Raw genomic sequence first — 19,087 nt, forward strand, 5'->3', positions numbered from 1 at the left:
TCACACTTGGGGCAAAGATATTGCTCATAGCCGTGCCATGGGTTTTGGAGGAAGAGTGTATCCTCAAAGTCAAAGTAGTGCTTGTTAGGGTCATCAGGGGTGGAGTATGTCCATTCTGTGTTCTTGAATGATAACATCCAAGGTATCCTCTTGTGGAAGACTGGTGTATAGGCTCTCCGCATACAGGATCAACAATAAATTCTGTTGGTGATCAAATTCTGTTTCATTTATCTGTGTTAGCAGGTCCTTGGTGCGCTAGTGGTTTCATAAAAATATGGTTTTACCTGATTGGTATTCTGAAAGAATTCCCCTTCCTGCTTCTTGATCCACCCCTCACATTCTGTTTCCTCTATCATAAAACTGATCCCTCTATAGGAGGCGGGGAGCCTTGTAGTTTTGTTCATCTGGCAACTGCTTCAGACACTCTGTGCATTAATTGTCTGGAGAATGATCACTCCGCCGTTATTGGCCGGTTTAATGGTTATGCTGGTGTCCTGTTTCAGTTCGTCCAGGGCACCCCTTTCTATGTTGTTTAGGTTTTGGGAATTTGTTGCTCCCAAGGGGCTCTTTCAGTGGAACAGCACCCAATTTGGTTACATATGTTGTGATTAAGCATGTGTTGATGCTTCCTAATACAAAAGCGCATTATTAGTACTATGAATTTACAAACTAGATCATAGGACGAACAACTGAAATTCATTGGTGAACAATATTTTTTCATGTGTTTTCCCATTTTTAGGTCTTAACTATTCTAGAAATATCACATCAGAAACTCTGTATTCAATAATGATAATTTGTTACATCCAGAAACATTGACTTTTTTTTTTATTGGTCATATTCAAACTGTTTGGGTAGTGAATGCTGAGTAAAACAGAGAAAAATATCTTGCTGCCACATTTAGAAGCATCAGATGGCATGAACTATAAATTATTGATTTCTAGCTGATATCGAACTGAGGATGTTCTAGCTCTAATGACGCACCATTTCACCACGATTTTCAGTTTTTAATGTTCCCTTAGACCAAACATGACAGAAAATATTGTTTCCTCTGGAAATAATTTAGAAAATTGTTATTATATGTCCAGTACCGAATTTCCAATATGTGAAACAGTAGCCCTCAGTCATGTGCCTTGAACTCTACAGTCACAATAACCTTGAACATGTCCACACTGTGCTGTTTGTGTCTCTATTTTTAGTTTACAGATAACGTTCTCAATTCCTTCTTGAGGGACAATTTCCTGCATACACGTACTGAAGAATAACAGTTTACTGGCACAGTTTCTTTCTATCCTTGATTATTAATTCATTGATGTCATTACTTGACTACTTTAAAATACTTGCCTGTTTGTTTAACCCCTTCTATGCTTATGACGAGCTCAGCTCGTCATGAGGCACAATGGAGCTGTTGCTCATGACGAGCTGACCTCGTCATAACGGCCGCGGAAGGCCCAAGTGCTGCTAATTCCCCGCCTGTGCGGGGGTTCTATTGTTGTGGGCGGAGTCATGATGAGCCCAGCTCGTCATGAGCACACCTCCGCTGTGCAGCATGACGAGCTGGGCTCGTCATGAGTACAGTGGCCCACACCGCAGGGGAATTAGCCCCACGTGGCCACTTTTGCATCACTTTTAACATGGGAATAGGGTCGCAAAAGTAGCGCAAGGGGCTTATAAATCTGCCCCTCAGTGTGTTCAGGTGAATTATAATTGTATTTGTTACGAGTCGTAGTATATGTGATACTTTTTCATGGGAGAAAAAGATAAATTACAAATAAAGAGATAAAAATGTACACATTCGCTTATATTTACCAAGGGCAAGTCTAAACTGACTCAAAGCGCAATGTTTCAATACTGCATGTTAACATCCTGCGACGTTAGACCTCAATTATCTGAGAGTTTCACACCCATTGAAAGAAGAAGCGGCATTGCTTATGCTGAAAAACGTGTCCGATTCACCTCTCTATTTTGTGCAAACAAACGCTGATGTAATTATTTTCTTGTTAGAATGGCAAATATTCTATGCAGTTTTCATATCAGCTCTGAAGCCATTGTCACTGCTCAAGAAGGTTTGTGAAATTCCAGGCTGGATCTCATAAAAACCGAATTGCTATGCATTCACTGAAGTGAAATCTACTGGAAAAGACATTCATGATATGTAATAGCTGTAGGAGAGTGTATTTTTCTGTGAGGATCTTACTTTCATCTGGATCTGTTGCCATAATTTGATTATGTCATTTTATCATGGTCTTAGTAAAAGATGTTTTTTGCAATGCACATTGCTTTATTGTTTATGGGTATCATGTTCTCGTTTTTTGATTGATTATTATTGTTGTTTCTTTTATATTGTTTCCAGTATCAGTTATAATTGTTTTCTGTGTAATTTTGTGCTTGAACCATTTTTACTATTGTCATTTTTATTAGCCCCAGGTTCGTGTAATCGGGCTTCCCCTCTTTGATGTAACCATATTTTGATTATGGGTACAGAAAAGTGTGAGGGTTGACCCAAACCTGGCAGTTCGGATATAACAGGAGCAATGCTCGTATTCACACTTCCTTGAGCTCACTGATGACCATGCAAAGCATATCTATGCAGGTCAGCAGTAGATTGTGATAAAGGGAAAGAGAAAACAAAAAGAAAAAATCCGGGGCTAGATGTACTAACATTGTGCATCAGGTTATGCCACTTTCTTTTTTAACACCGCCCTGGAGCAAAATGCATTCTGGATTTACTAGGCCACAGAAAAACCAATTTGCGCATACACAGACTTACCAAGACTCGAAAACCTGGGTTTGCAGAAAAATAATACACCTTCCCAATAAAGGCGTACTGAGGAAAATATCTATATTTCTCCTTGTTACTTCCTCTTTCCATGTGTGCTGAATTCTTTCCATGTGTGCTGCATTCTGCAGCGCACAAAGAACAAGGAATGTGCCTCTAGGGATAGTTTTTGTGCAGGAAGGTATACCGACCTGCATAACAACAATCCTAACTGTAACACAGACATCCTTGTACAACGGCGCATGTTTAGCTGTGTTGGCCCTAGGCTGTCTGAAGTGCATCAGTGCTGTGAGAGAGCAGAAGTGCTTAGTAAATATGATGAATGTCTGTTCTCTCCCTTTCATACAATTCTGTAGTGTCCTCGAAGGTAAAGATGACAGGACATGGTAAGTAAATGCTCTTGTAGGTTTAATGTGGGAACAATGAGCCACTGCTGCTCTGCACCGCAAGCGAGAGCCACCAACTGCCAAACGTGGAATCCCCCACGCACAGGAGAACACCACAGCAGCGCGTGGGATTTCTAACAATTATAATGAACAAGCATAGCTAAACACAACATATTACCTCTTGTTTAAAAGAATTAAAAAAAGAGAACGACCTCCTTGATACCTCAGTAGAACCGTGTTCTCCGGCAGAGGGAGGAAACGCCTCAACATTACACCTGGCACGGTTCGAAGGTTCTGAAGGTTCAGAGACCAGATTAGTGGCTCCAGTAACCTTCACCACTTTGCTAGCATTCCACCAATGCCCATCACGTACCAAGACGGCACCACCACACACTTTCTCAATTCACACAGGATCACCAAATGCTGCACCACCTTTTTTTTTTACAAAATTAGAGTTCTTGACTCGATCCCTGTCACCAGGGAAAAATGTAACTGGTTTTACAGAATTTTTTAGATCATATCTAATACACATCTTTTCTTGTGCCACTTCAAACCTGGATTCCAATGCACTTTGGTCCACCCAACATGACACTTTGTCACCAACAGTTCTTAAAAGCCAAGCAGGATATAAGGCGGACGTGTGAATCCGACCTCTAAGAGATACAATGGGAGCTATTTTGGTGAGGGAGTGGGGTGTTGTGCGGTAAAACCACAACATGGATTTAACAGCAGCCTCCAAATTATATCCACTGTGTTTTGCCCACTTAATGCACTCTACAATAACCCTGTTCATACTTTTGACTAATCCATTCATTTGAGGATGTCCAACAGAGCTTCTCAAATGCCTGACATCAGATTCACGCAGGAACACTCCCATGTCTTGATTAACAAACTGCACTCCATTGTCGGAAACAATGATGAGGAAGAAAATTAAAGGGACCCATTAAATCAATACCCACTTTAAGCCAAGTTTTCTCTGGTAAAGGAATAGACTGTAAAGACGGTTTGGTGACCTTGTAACTCTTCTCAGCACCGCAACAAACAACATACTCTTTTACTTTAGATTCTATGGGCCTCATTTATGAAAAGTGATGCATCGCTGCGTCAAAACAGCGATGCGTCACTTTTAATTGCGCCCTCCTTGCGACACCAATGAACTGTCATATTTACAATATGATGCATCATTGCGCAAGGAGTTACAGATACGTCAGTATTTCTGAGGTATCTGCATGGCGCAAAAGTGATGCATTGCTGAAGTGTGTCACCAAAGTTACGCAACTCCAGCAATGTGTCCTTTCACATGGGGCAAGCCCCATGTGAAAGGGCCTGCAACAGTCTTACACCTGCTGTGAGGCAGGCGTAAGAAATTGACGCATTTGCGTCCAAGAAGTGGCGCAGTGAAATCTTATAGATTTCACTGCGTCACTTCTATGATCTTTTCTTGCGTCAGAACGCCCTCCTGCATACATTATACCTGGCGCAGGTATAATGTAGCGCAGGGGTTTACAAAGTGACGCATCTACCTAGATGAGTCACTTTGTAAATTTGGTGCAACAAGGCACATTTTTTACGCTGCTGGTGCGTCGCAAAAAGTGACGTACCAACAGCGTAAAAGTGACGCACGGCCTCATAATTGAGGCCCTATGTCTCTATCCATTGAAGGCCACCAATAGTCCAACCTGACACATCTCTTCATCATCGTTTCCCCTAAGTGTCCATCATGAGCGCAATCAACCAATTTGTTACAGCCACCAAATGGAGGAATACACCTACCATCTCTCATAATGATGCCGTCTTCTATAGACAAATCCTCAGCAATTTTGCAAAAAGGTTGAAGATCAGAAGGCACAGATCTTTCCCTGGGCCAGCCATACACAATACATTCTTTAACTTTGCTCAAAACTAGATCCTCTTTCATTCCCCCTTTTCCACTCTCTCTCACTACAAGCTTTACTTTCTAGGGCATCTACAGATGCAATGAAACAATCCCCCTTGTCCTCTTCTACATCGAGCCTTTCATCATCATTAATGGGAAATCTGGACAACATATCCGCTCGGACATTTTCCTTACCAGAAAATGCTTGACCAAAAAATCATATTGCAGTAATTTAGTGGTGAAACGAGCAATGCATGGTGTGGCATATTTGAATCTCTCCGCCCCCAGGATGTATACAAGGGGCTTAAGGTCAGTTTGAATGACGAATTTCCTGTCCTATATATGAGTACTGAACTTTTCACATGTCCAATAGCACGTCAGTAGCTCCTTTTCGATCCCTGAGTAGTTCAATTCAGGGTCACACTCTGGAAGCATAACTGACAGTGACTTCACTTCCTCCCAGAGTCAAAACAGTGCCTCAACCATAATAACAAGCATCAACAGTAATGGTGCAAGGAACACCTGGATCATACCCACTGAGGGTCTAAGTATTAACCATCTCTGACTTGACCTGCTTGAACGTTTAATTCCACTGAAAAATAACATTAGCCCATAACATATTGGAGAGAGCCTTCATTTTACTGGCATAATCTGGGATAAAACGTGAATAAAACTCATACAACCCAAAGAAGAAACGTCATTCATCCTTGTTCTTAGGACAGGGACACTCAACAACTACCTTTACCAGACCAGGCCTAGGACTGACACCCTTAGCAGAGATCAAATGCCCTAAAAATTCAATTTCTTTCTTCCAAAATTCACACTTGTTCTTTTTTTACAACAATCCCCTTTTTCTTGAATATGCGAAGCACGGTCTTCAACTTATTCTCATGTTCCTCCAAGTGTTTTGTGAAAATAAGAACATCATCCTAAAAGATGACAACACCCTTTACATCACTTACAATCGTTTGCATTATTCTTTGAAATACCGAGGCAGCTGAAGCAAGCCAGAGGGCATCATACAGAATTGAAATCAACCAAAAGGGGAGTTAAACACTGTGTAGTTGCAGGATTCATCACCTAACAGAACCTGGTGGTAAGCTGATGCAAGATCGATCTTGGAGAACCACGCTGCACACATTCCTTCATGAGATCACCAATTTTAGGAAGAGGGTGCGAATCAACCCAAATTTCTTCATGCACAAACGTATTTTGCCACTCCGTTTTCGGACAACCACTAACGGGCTCAACCACAAACTAGACTCAATGGGTTCAATGACCCCACAACAGTGTAGCCTGTCCAATTCCTTCTTAAGATCGACCTGAGGCTAAACGGCACAGACATAACCTTATGCTTCACAGGAATAGCGTCTTTCTTAACTTTTATTTTGTACTTGAAACCAACTATCTTACAAAGATCGTTGGAAAACACTTTGGGATACTCATGTTCTAAGCAATCGGATCCAGGATGGTCCTTGATGACCAAAACCTGTTCGCTGGTACTAGGTCTTAATACCATTTCAAAAAAAGTCCTTGGTGGTACCACCCAAGAATTTTCAAACCACAAACATCTACATACATTTTTCCCTGAACTCTGTGCCCCTTAAATTCAAGCACATCTTTAATGAACCCTTCTTAATCCATTTTGCATCCCTCGTAAGACACTGGTGCCCTGTCTGGTGGAAAGAGGGGCCTGTCTCCCCAAGACTTCTTAAACAAATCAAAAGTATCATTGAAATTTGAGCACCTGAATGCACAAGCAATTTCAGGCACACACCACCCACCAACACATCGACATAGGGATCCACACAATTAGCAGGAACACCAGTAACAATACCGTCATGAGTAACTCCCACAATCATGTCTTGTAGATTTTGAACGAGTTCACGCTCACACTTAGATTCATTCTCCATAACGCAATTTACCTTATTAAGATTACTCATGTTAGACTGACACACTTTCATTAGATGAGCCACTTTGCCACATTTATGACACTTAACATTCCTTGCCGGACATATCCTGTTGTCCCTCCTATGTGGTGGGTAACCACACCTCAAACAAATATTGATTCTTTTGAAAAAAACTTTTTTCATAGACACATTATCTGTACGTGGGCTGCTGCTGGGAGCATTAGATGAGGAGATTGCATTTACAGTCACCTTTGGAGTGCTATTAACATTACGCTCTTTAATGGACAGCTGTGCCAACTCAACTCATTTTTGCTACATTTATAACTTCTTCAAGACCTGGATTACCCATGGTAAGCAATTTTTGTTGAATTTGTTCATCCCAACAATGTAGAATAAACTGGTCCCTAACTAACTGGTCATGGAATTCTCAAAAGTGTCATTCAGCACAAAGTTTTTGTAAAGCACTTATGTATGTGTCAACATTCTCACACTGTGATTGTGCATGCTTAAAAAAATGTGTTTCTAAATACAACCAAACTGGGTTGCACATCAAATTTGATGATAACTTTCTTAACAGCTTCTTGATATTCAACCACGACTTCACCCTCGGTCAACACCAAATCAGGAAGGTATTTGTAGACCTCTCTACCCTCAAAACCTAAGAACGAAGGAGAAGACACTTCTTCCTTTCCACCCTGCTCTTCACCACAAACGAGAGCCACCAACTGCCAAATGTGGAATCCCCCACACACGTGAGAACACTGCAGCAGCGCGTGGGAATTCTAATAATAACAATGAACAAGCATAGCTAAACACAACATATTAAGTGCAACCTTGCTTGAAAAAAGAAGTAAAACTGGTTCTGGATATCTTCACATTGCTTGTGCGTATTGCCAAGTACAACAAGAAATCATTATTTAAATTTGGGTCAATGATGCAACAGTTCACTCTCTTCTGCTATATATTTGTTAATAATCTCTGTATGACCTAGTCACTGTAGTGGGTGACAATGCTATGACTTTCTAGACGAGATAATAAACTTTTTTTATGAATGAACAGCATAACCTGAACTATGATGCATATCCTTATGTCTACAACTACCTTCACACAGTTATAAATCAAGGCCCAGATTTACCACAATTTTACTAAGACTTTTGTGGTTCAGCCCCTATGCAAAATCCATGCTGGGATTTACCTTGCCACACAAATTGAAATTTGCATAGTTTACATGGGGTATTATCTCAAAAGAAAAGCAATGGAATGCAAAGCACTGCCTTGCATTACCTTGCATCGGGGAAGCATTACTTGGGTGCAGCATGGGCATTCCTGAACTTCCACCCATTTACTTCAGAAATAGGCTAACCATGTTATTGCATTGCTGTTAGGCAGGTCAGAATTCCAAGGTTTTTGCAAAACTTTGCAGGTTTTAGGGGTTATTAACCCTTCTCCATCAAATGATCTGGTTAACTACCATGGACCAGTAACCCAGATGCAATTTTCTGAGCTTTTTGCAGATGCAAGCAAAGCAAAGAATGAGTTTGTCACTTATTTCATTTTTGCATTTTTCAAACAAAGTAAAATATTTTGTATTGGCCATCAATTAAATGTTTGCTATTAATGGGAACATTTAGTATTTATATACTCTTAGTAGTTTGCTGACATATATACTTTACCTCCTTTGTATTTGAATAGGCCAAGATTTTTTTACAGCTTCTTGGGCTGGGCATGAGCAGTAACAATTTGACGGTCAGTGCACACAGCATGTTCAATTTCTCTTGAAACATGGTACACATTTTGGTAATTCTAATTTGCACATTTACTTTAATGCAAGACCACTAAAAAGGCACAAAAAGTATGCAACTGAAGAAGAATCCCTTGTGTCGTTTGCTGAACATTACCCGGCACCTGCATATGGGTCTAACACATTCAAAGTATGATAAAAAATGACACAGGTCTCTCCCTGATTTGAGCTGCTGTATTGAAATGTACAGAAGAAAACCCAGCTAAACAATTTAGCTGATATTAACTAGTACATCTGTATAAGTGCATTGCAGAAACAACCATAGACTTCTAATGTCCAAATGTCAAACATGTAAAACTATGCCTCTTACACCTTGAAATGGAAAACTTGGAGGAAGAGTGGCAATCTTTTTTGGCAGTCAGCCTAGTCCCTTACTGCTCAGAAGCCTGCAAACTTATTTACAGAGTGCCTCATGGTTCATCCCTCAGCCCGACCATCTTCATTGCATACATGATCCCTCTGCAGAACTTCATTCGCACACAGAATCTTCAACATCCTTTACTATGCCAATAACACACCACTCCTATTCTCCCACTCAGGCAAGACCTCCAACACAGGAAACAAGTTTTCTGCCTTCATAATCAAAGTCGCTAACTGGATGAAAGCTAACTGTCTCAAACTTAACACAGACAAGACATCCAACAAGACAGACTAGTCATCTTCCCAAAGAAGACCTTGCCACGCGACTCAAACTGGTGCTCGGCTGAACTCAGATCCACAACCACACCTGGACTCAATATCAACAGCAAACTGGACATGAACACACACGTCAATGTTGTCACTGTATTCTACTTCCACAACCTGGAGATGCTGAAGAAAATTTTCAAATGGCTCCCAATCATCCCGGATAGACCATCACTCTCCCCTGGTCACCAGCAAGTTGGACTATGGTCAAAGCAGTCAAACATTGCATCAGTGCACTTCCAGATCTTCCTATTCCCCAAACTGACAAAATGCGCTTCATCAGCAACCACTTCTTTTAAGTGTAGATGTAGAAAGTTATTGCCCTCATCAGCAATGTGGGGCAGGCATCAACACATCTGCAATCTATCCTCTCTTTATAACCAAGTGGCCAGAATTCAATATTTTTCTACATACTGCCCTAACCAGCATACTCGTCTCACTGAACACCACTTCCCACCAAAATTAAATCCTTCCAATCAAATGTCAAAACTGCTCTCCTTAAAATCATCAATTCCTCCTTCCTACAAGGAATCTTCCTAAAAGTCTTCAACACAGTGCTGATCCTTTGCCTGCTTAACAACTTACCTAGGAAGCAGATGATGTTTGTCAAAGATTTACTCTTCACTCACCGCCCTTACTTCAGAAAAATCATTAAGAAATTAGTTGCCATTCAACTTCAGTATCAAATTATCAAGAAGCATATTCTACAAATCTGCCAATCAGGCTTCAGCGCACTCTGCCCTGCACTTAGGGGACACAGTCTCTCTCTCTCTCTCACTCTATTAACAAGAATGAACCTTGCTTTTCAATGCTGCTCAACCACTCAGCTGTTTTTGACATGTTCAACCATCAGTTACTAATCAACACTGTGGAACGATATGTTTGTTTCACCAACACAATTCTCTATTTCCCTCACAAATCACCATTAGTTCATCTAGATCGGTGATAGTTAAAGCACGGCCCTGGGGCTGGGTGTGACCTTCCTGACTTTTACATGTAGAAACCAGTCAACAGCAGCTTAGGGTGCTGTGTACTTGACACAACACTTACATTTAATAAAAAGAGAAGCATGCATTTAAAGGTTAATTGAGTTTAAGGAAAGGAAGTAACTACGGTGTCCTGCACCACTTAACTTTGGCCTGGGTTTCTATTATATATGAACAACATGATAGTTTATTAAATAAAACACAGAAGTAGGTTCTCTACAGTACACATCCTAAAGTCATGTATTTCGAGCTCCTCTAATATGTGGTACTGAAGAAAAAGGAAGGAAAGTAAGAAAAAAAACAATTGCCTAGGATCACACAATTCGGTAAAGTATAGAACCTGGAATTAATCCCAGTATTTCTGGTAAAACAATGTGCAATTCAGCCACAATATGCATATGCTTGGCTTCCCCTTCATCCATGTTACTGCCAAACACCTGCCCAAACACCTTTACGAAACTACTATTCTACTGCATCAATGCAGCCCTCTGTCGCATCACAGACCAAACCTTTTGGCCAGTGGAAACATGTTTGTGAGTACTCAAACTTTATTGTACAAAGAAAGCTCACAAATACGGGCCTACAACCCCACGGGCTGGCCACCACACGGTAAAAAAACGTAGCAAAGGAGAATAAGTTCTTCACAGGATATGACACCAGGAGCACAGGAGAAACCACAAAGGCCACCGAGCAATCAGCAAAAACAGGATAACAAAAGGTTAATTTTCTAATACGGGGCGGGGGAACAGAGGAATAACGGGCCGTGAAAGAAACAAACAGGGGAGGGGCCGCGGCAAGCCGCCATTTTATGAACACAGAAGAGACAAAAAGCCATACAAACATAGCTACCAAAGAATATACACATAATCGGATTACAAAGAAGCTACAATGGCATCAGTCAAACCGCGCTCACCCTTCACCGCCCCCACCCAAATTGAGGAGACAGAACCTAAAAGGCCCCCATTGCAAAAGACAATACGATACGCACCCCAACGAAAATAAAGAGACCCCCATAAAGGAGGAAGGGAAAGAGGGAAAAAGGGGACGAAAGAAGGGACTCCCACCAAATCACGCCCCCCCAGGAGACAAGGCAGGACAACATGATCCGGCTAGTGATATACCAAAAAGTCAATGCCAAAATAACCAGCGGGCCACAATCAGACACACACCGGAATACGAACGCCACAGAAACTCCCCAGGGGGACACATGAGGAGACAGAGTCCCGAAAAGGTGAACACACAAGAGCCATAGAACAAAAAAGAAGAAATAAGGGGGGAAAAGGACCCCCCAATAGAGACAGACCCCCCCACCCACCCCTAAAGCCCACCCTGCACCCCTGCAGAAGGCTACGGCCTACCCCCCCGCAGCGTGCCTGTCGCCCTAATTAGAACCCGAAATATAGCAGAGCAAAGTTGAGTCGGAAACAGAAGACAAAAACAGGAAGGGCAAGGGAAGGGAACACGGGATGGGAGACACATACATACACATACACGGGGGAGGGCCGGGAGACAGGAGTAAACGCACCCGGCCACCTGCCTGAATCGAAGGTCCAAGAACCCGAGAAGCCAAAGATTATCAGGTTACAGTACAGGAGCACCAAACAGTCACACATAACCATACCAGGACACGTTGACCATCCAAACCAGTACAATACTACCGCATGCCGATGTCAGTGCACATCAGCCCTGTCCCTGTTTGTTCAAAGTGGGAACGGTCCAATCCAGCGAGGACCAGGTCACGAAGAACAGAAGGCAGACAGCAGGAAAATCCAACGGCAGTCCAGAAAGTACACGTGAAGTACAACACGGAAGTTCCAGGAAAGTCACGAAGTGTAGTACACGATGCAGGCACAGGTCCAAGGATATGTCCAAAGAAACCGACCCATCTGGGCCAGCACAGGAGAGATCGCCGGGCAGTGGCGGCGAAAAGGAAACGGGCGAGTCATGAAGATCAGGCCAAGCAAAATCCAGCTCCCGGGCCAGAGGCAAAGGAGACAAAGCCGGAGGAGGAGGCGCCATCAAGTTCCGCACACCCACGGACGCGGTCGTAGCCGGGGCCAATTCTGCCAGGATAATTCCAGCCGCACCCCGCACCGGCAAAGCCACATCCGGCCGTGGGGGCCCGGGAGGCCCGCAGCGAGGAACCACCTCCGAAGTCATGACAGGCGCGGCCACCAAGAGTCGCCAGGAGAGCAGGGCATCCAGGATCTCCTTAAGTGTAGGAAAACCTTTACAGTATCCGGCACCCGGGCCATGCGGCGGGCCCCCAGCGCTCGTCCAGGCCCGGCCAAGACAATTGGGGTCGGTCGCCATTTGAGAGTCCAACAAGGCCGCGCGGCCGCCAACCTCCGCCGGGGCGACGGCAAGGCAAGTGTAGTCACGCCGACCAGCGGCAGAGCACCCCGGGCAGGAAGGGGGGCCACCAGAAGAAAGGGACCTCACCGGCCACCCAACGCCACCGGTCCCGTTCTCCGAGTCCGGGCGGTAAAATCAAAATGGCCGGACCGGAGAACAAAGGGGGGAGCAAGCCGAATACACGAGGAGCTCCGGCAATGAAAGGCAGCGCCTCCACCAAAGGCCTCCCCCCCACGGGAATCAGCCAGGAAGGACCTCCGGCCCACACGAACAACGGCCTTCCGACCACCTCCACCGCGCCCCGAAGGGCAGCACCGCAGGCTCCGTCCGTCCCGGGAGCCGGCAAGAAAATCCAGGCCAGTCCGCTTCCGACTCCCCAAAACGATCGGGGGCACCGCACCGGATCCACAGCAGCCAGGACAACCGGAACAAGAGGTAAGTGCCTGCAGGGCGTCGTAGCACTACCACACAGCAAAGAGGGCTTCCCGGGGCAGGATAACAACAGGATAAATGTGAAAATACAGGCGGGCGAACGGAGCCGAGCTAAAGCGCGGCCATCTCGGTCGCGAGCTAGGCTCCTCCCCCGTTTGTGAGTACTCTTGATCTAGATGGATACCTCAGATTCAAGAAACTCCTTATCTTCTGTGAAGATTTCTGAAGATCTATCCTTACCTTTATCTTCTGTGCAGATCCTCTGGGTGAACTACTCAACTTCAACATCAGGACATCCTCCTCGGAGACCTGAACTTTCACCTTGAGAACAACAACGACAACAACTCCACAACCCTGATCGATAACCTCGCCAAACTCGGACTGAAGCAACTCTTCACAACGCTTACCCAGTCCACCAGCCACACGCTCAACCCCGTCTTCTCTTCAAGCCCGCACGTCTCCGTCAGCCACACCACCGAACTCCTCTGGACCAACCACCGCTGCATCTACTTCGCTTTCCAGAAGCCCACCACACACCACTGCACCCAACAGATCCCCCGCCACTGCTGGAACAAAATCACCGAAGACCAACTACATGCAAACCTCGCTCTCAGCCCACCCACTGAACCCTCCAACACGACGACGCTGACCACAGCCTCGGACACTGGATCGAGGACTGCGCCAATACCCTCGCCCCGCTGAAGAAGCCCCCCCACAGAGACACCAGAAAGAGGGCAAGCTGGTTCACCCCAGAACTCCTAGCCTCCAGGCAAGCCTGCTGGAAACTAGAGAAGAAATCGCACAGTGAACAAATTCCGGACAGCCACGCAGCACACAAGGACGCCATCCGCAACCAGCACCACCTCATCAGGGCGGCCAAGAGGACCTCCTTCAAAAACCGCCTCGACTACAATGCACACATTAGCAAGAAGCTCTTCAACATCGTGAAGGAACTCTCCAACCCCAGCTCCAACACCAACGACATCCCGCTATTGCAGGCCTTGTGCGACTCCCTCGCCATCTTCTTCCACCACAAGATAGCAGACATCCACAACAGCTTCAACACCCAGACAGCTCCAACAGACAGCAACACAACAGACCCTCTGCACACCATCGACCATGACCCCCTGCTAGCATGGGCCAGCGTGAGCATCGATGACACCATCAAGACCATGCACGCAGTCCACTCCGGCTCTCCGTCAGACCCATTACCGCACCACGTCTTCAACAGAGCAAGCAGCTCCATCGCACCCCACCTGCACAACATCATCAATCTCTCCCTCGAGACCGCGACCTTCCCAGAGATCTGGAAACACGCCGAGATAAACGCCCTACTTAAAAAACCTAAGGCAGACCCAAGAGACCTCAAAAACTTCCAGCCTATCTCTCTGCTCCCCTTCCCGGCCAAGGTCATTGAGAAAACCGTCAACAGACAGCTAACCAAATACCTCGCAGAAAACAGAATCCTGGACCCTTCCCAGTCAGGGTTACACAGCAACCACAGCACCGAGACTGCCTTCATCGCCGCCACCAATGACATTAGGAGTGGACCCTGCTGGATAACGGTGACACTGCAGCACTCATCCTCCTAGACCTCTCTGCCGCCTTCAACACCGTCTGCCTCCGCACACTGTGTGCACGCCTCCACGCCGCAGGGATCCGAGACAAGGCTCTGGATTGGACCACCTCCTTCCTCTCCGGCAGAACCCAGAGCGTCCGCCTCCCCCCATTCTGTTCCAAAGCCTCCAAGATCATCTGCGGTGTACCCCAGTGTGGCCCCGCTCACACAGGTAGCCTGACAGCATGACCTCAACATAATCTCCTACGCCGACAACACTCAGCTGATCCTCTCCCTCACCAAGGACCCCATCACTGCCAAAGCCAACCTCCATGAAGGAATGAAGGCCGTCGCCGACTGGATGAAGACCAGCCGTCTGAAGCTGAACTCGGACAAGACAGAGGTCCTCAACCTCCGCTCCAACCCTTCAGCCTGGGACGACTCCTGGTGGCAAATTACTATTCTAACTCCAGGGGGTGCAACAGTAGGGTAAGTGTTGGATAGTGTAGGGGTAACATTTACTATTCTAACTCCAGGGGGTGCAACAGTAGTGTAAGTGTTGGATAGTGTAGGGGTAACAATAAATTACTATTCTAACTCCAGGGGGTGCAACGGTATCCAAAGAACAACCACCCGTGGGAGATCCTTCTCCCACCTCGCCGTCAAGACATGGAACAGCCTCCCACTGAGCCTACGAGAGTCCCAAGACCTGCTGACCTTCAGGAGGATACTCAAGACCTGGCTGATCGATCAGTAGCGCCCCCCCCAGCGCCTTGAGACCCTCGCGGGTATGTAGTGCACTTTACAAATGATTTATTGATTGATTGAGGATCCACAACATGCAAATGGCACTTCACTCTAACTTTAACTCTCATCATTGGGATGACAACCAGTGACTTACATCAAACCTTGACCTCAATTAAGAACAGGAAGTTAGGCACCCATTTCAAACTCAACCCAAATATGGTGCAATTCCTACTCAGTTTTTGCCAACCAACCATACAAGCTGGGCTAGAAGATTGGAACATTTGTCAGTTCACATTGCTGCTGAGTAAAAACACATCTGTTTGAGTCACCATCTTTGCAGATTTACTTCCAAAGAACACATTGTAAAAGGTGCAACCATTAATTTCCGAAAGTGACTTCCTACCAAGAGTGCAAGCACAGGTCCTCTCCCATTCGAATGGAGCTTGTCCTGACTTTAGGTAGGCACCCCATTTTGAAGTTAGGTTCATCCATGGAGTGAAGAAATGTAACCACATTACCCCAAACTGAAATAATGTTCTTATCTCCGCTTCCAATCCTGCATCACTTTATAGACAAAATGCATTGCCTACAAGACCATCAGAAACCAAGTCTGTGTTTATTTACAAAAGATGGAATCTAACGTCTGTTTAATTCCTGACTAAGGCATACCGAACATGGGAGGTGGAATTATGTAATATGACCACAGGGTCGTATTATCAAGCATATCACTGTTTTAAATGGAACATCGCTAAAAAACCAGCGATGGTCCATCGAAAAGGGCGTTATCGCTGGAATATTCATCACCATGGCGCTAAACGTTGTTAATACACCGCTGGCCTGCCAAAAGATTCCAGCGATAGAAAAGAATGCGATATACAAGGTCAGCGATAATTATCGCTGCCTGTTGCAAATATGCCCCGAAATGCGTTAGATGGATGTACCACACCTTTAGGCAAGATATTGTCATGTTGGAAACTAGGGGCCCGATTCACAGAACTAACTTAAGACAAATCCTAAACTTACTACCATTATGGTATTCACAGAAGGCACTTACTCATTTTGGTATTCACAGAAGGCACTTACTCATTTCGGTACTCACAGAAGTTAAGAGTCCTAACTTTATGACTCCTAAATACCTTCTGTGAATACCGAAAGTCTTAAACTTAGGATTTTTCTCAGTTTAGTAAGTTAGGACTCCTAACTTTAGCAATGACATGTCTGGTTTTCTCTCACTCTGACACCACAATGTTCTATTTACTTTCTCCATAACTCTACTCACAAATCCACACAATCCTATGACATCATAAGGCCGGATAACTCTCCTTTCATAGCACACTTTGACTCAAACTGACCGTCATGCATACTCTAAAAACCTAGACCCCCATTGGCTGTATATGGGGACACTTTTAAAGAATTTATGCTACATATACTGATGCACCAACCGACTGGCGGGATTCTGTTTATCCACGTGACCATCGCCTTAGGTGCACTGGCCACGACTTTGGTTGCTCGAAGTGCACGGGCACAAGGATGCCGCAAGGACAGCAGCAGCTGGAAGAATCATTGTCCAAGTGCTAGAAATAAAGTACAAAACTAACAACTGCTGATGGAGCAGCATAGAAGTATTGTCAAACAGCACACCAAGCATTCAGAAACAGAAGTTTAGATATTTCACAGACATGTCATGTTTCTAACGCCCATGCATGACAGGTTTTTTCTTTTCTTTCTTTACTTTCTCTCCAGCGTCAGTGGAAGGAGCCTTCGCCCTCCTCCTCAACCCTGTCTCCAGCATTACCGAGCAGGCCTCATGAGGGGGTGTGAGAAGGTGGGGAGAGTGACCTCTCCCGCACAAGTTTGATGATTTTGTACACTGCACTTGCAAATAGACTCCTATCCAAGGCCCGTGATTTTATATTTTCGTGCACACTGCGCATGCAGGCAGTCTGTGAGTGACATCTGTTATGTTATGTTAAAAAAAATTCTAAAGCGCACTTACACCAAGCGGTATCATGGCGCTAATACAGAAGAAATGTGGGAGTGAAAGGTGATAGATATTTATTCGTATGCTTGTGTGAACAGGAAGGTTTTCAGAAGGATTCTCAATTGGGAGTAGCGTGTTGTAGATCTCAGCTCATTGGGGAGGGAATTCCAGAAACGAGGGGCCAGAAAGGAAAACCTCAGTCCACTATGCTTTTTACGTTTATAGGTGGGGACAGTAAGCAGGTGAAGATGAGAGGACCGGGATTCCGAGAGGGGACATAGCGTTGGATTCTGGTAGAGATGAAAACAGGGCCTTGGCCCACAAGGGTCTTGAAGATGGTACAGCCCAACTTGAATACGCAACGTTTGGCGACTGGGAGCCAGTGAAGGCTCTTCATCAGAGGTCTGACATGTTGATGCTTTGGTTGGTGGAAAATGAGCCTGGCTGCCTGATTTTGAACGAGTTGTAGGCGATGTAGTTGGTATGCTGGGATGCCAACATAGAGAGCATTCGCATAATCAATGCGAGAGGTAATTATGCCCAGGGTGACAAGGATGAGGGCTTCCCTGGTCAGAAACATACAGATTTTTTGGATACTACGCAGATGAAAGAAACAGGAAGAAACTACCGCGTTGATTTGGGGTTTCAGGGACAAGTCACTGCAGATGATAACACCAAGGCTCTTTACAGAGTTGACTGGGTGGGGGGGAAGTCCCCAGAGAAGGAGGCCAGAAGCTGGAATTCCAGGGGTTGGAGGACCCCCCTGTAAGGACAGGCTCAGTTTTATCGGGGTTGAGCTTTAGTTGGCTGGAGTACATCCATTCACTGATGGAAGTCATAGTAGATTGGAAATTACAAATGGAAGTGGAGTCTACATTGAATATCAACTGAAGGTCATCAGAGTAGTTGAAAATAGTGCCAGGGCTATTATGCAGGGACACCATCAAGGGTTGCATATATAAGTTGAAAAGAAGGGGTGATAGAGCCGAGCCCTTAGGGACCCCGCAGGTCAACTTTGTGTTCTCTGCTACAAAGTTGTCCAACCTGACAACCTGGGAGCGACCGTGTAAAAAGGAGGTGATTCACTTAAGGGTAAGGCCCCTGATGCCAGCGTTAGTGACACGGTCGATCAAGAGTTCGTGATCGACCGTGTTGAAAGCCGCTGATAGATCTAAAAGCACCAGGGCCTGGGTATTGTTCTTATCAGCACCTCTCCTAAATTCGTCCATGACAGCCAAGATGACCGATTCCGTGGAGTGGGCAGGCCTGAAACCGCCTGCTGGGGGTCAAAAACTTGGAATGCTCAATAAATGAGCTAAGGCAACTCGTGACATGGGCTTCCAGAATTTTGCTAAGGTAAGGGAGCAGCGAGATAGGGCGAAAGTTGCTAGGTACTGAGGCGTCAGCATTAGGTTTCTTCAGTATCGGGACAACTACAGCACATTTAAACGTGTCTGAGACGATGCCCGTTTTAAGGGAATTATTAAGGAGTGAGATCGGTGGATCGGGGCAGGTGAGAAAAGCCTCTTTTAGGATATGGGGAGGGCAGTGGTCATTTGGAGAGCCGGATCCCACTTTGTTCAGTAGTGTCAAGA

The sequence above is a fragment of the Lissotriton helveticus genome, chromosome 4_1, assembly GCF_964261635.1.
Source record: "Lissotriton helveticus chromosome 4_1, aLisHel1.1, whole genome shotgun sequence".
NCBI classification, from domain to species: Eukaryota; Metazoa; Chordata; class Amphibia; order Caudata; family Salamandridae; genus Lissotriton; species Lissotriton helveticus.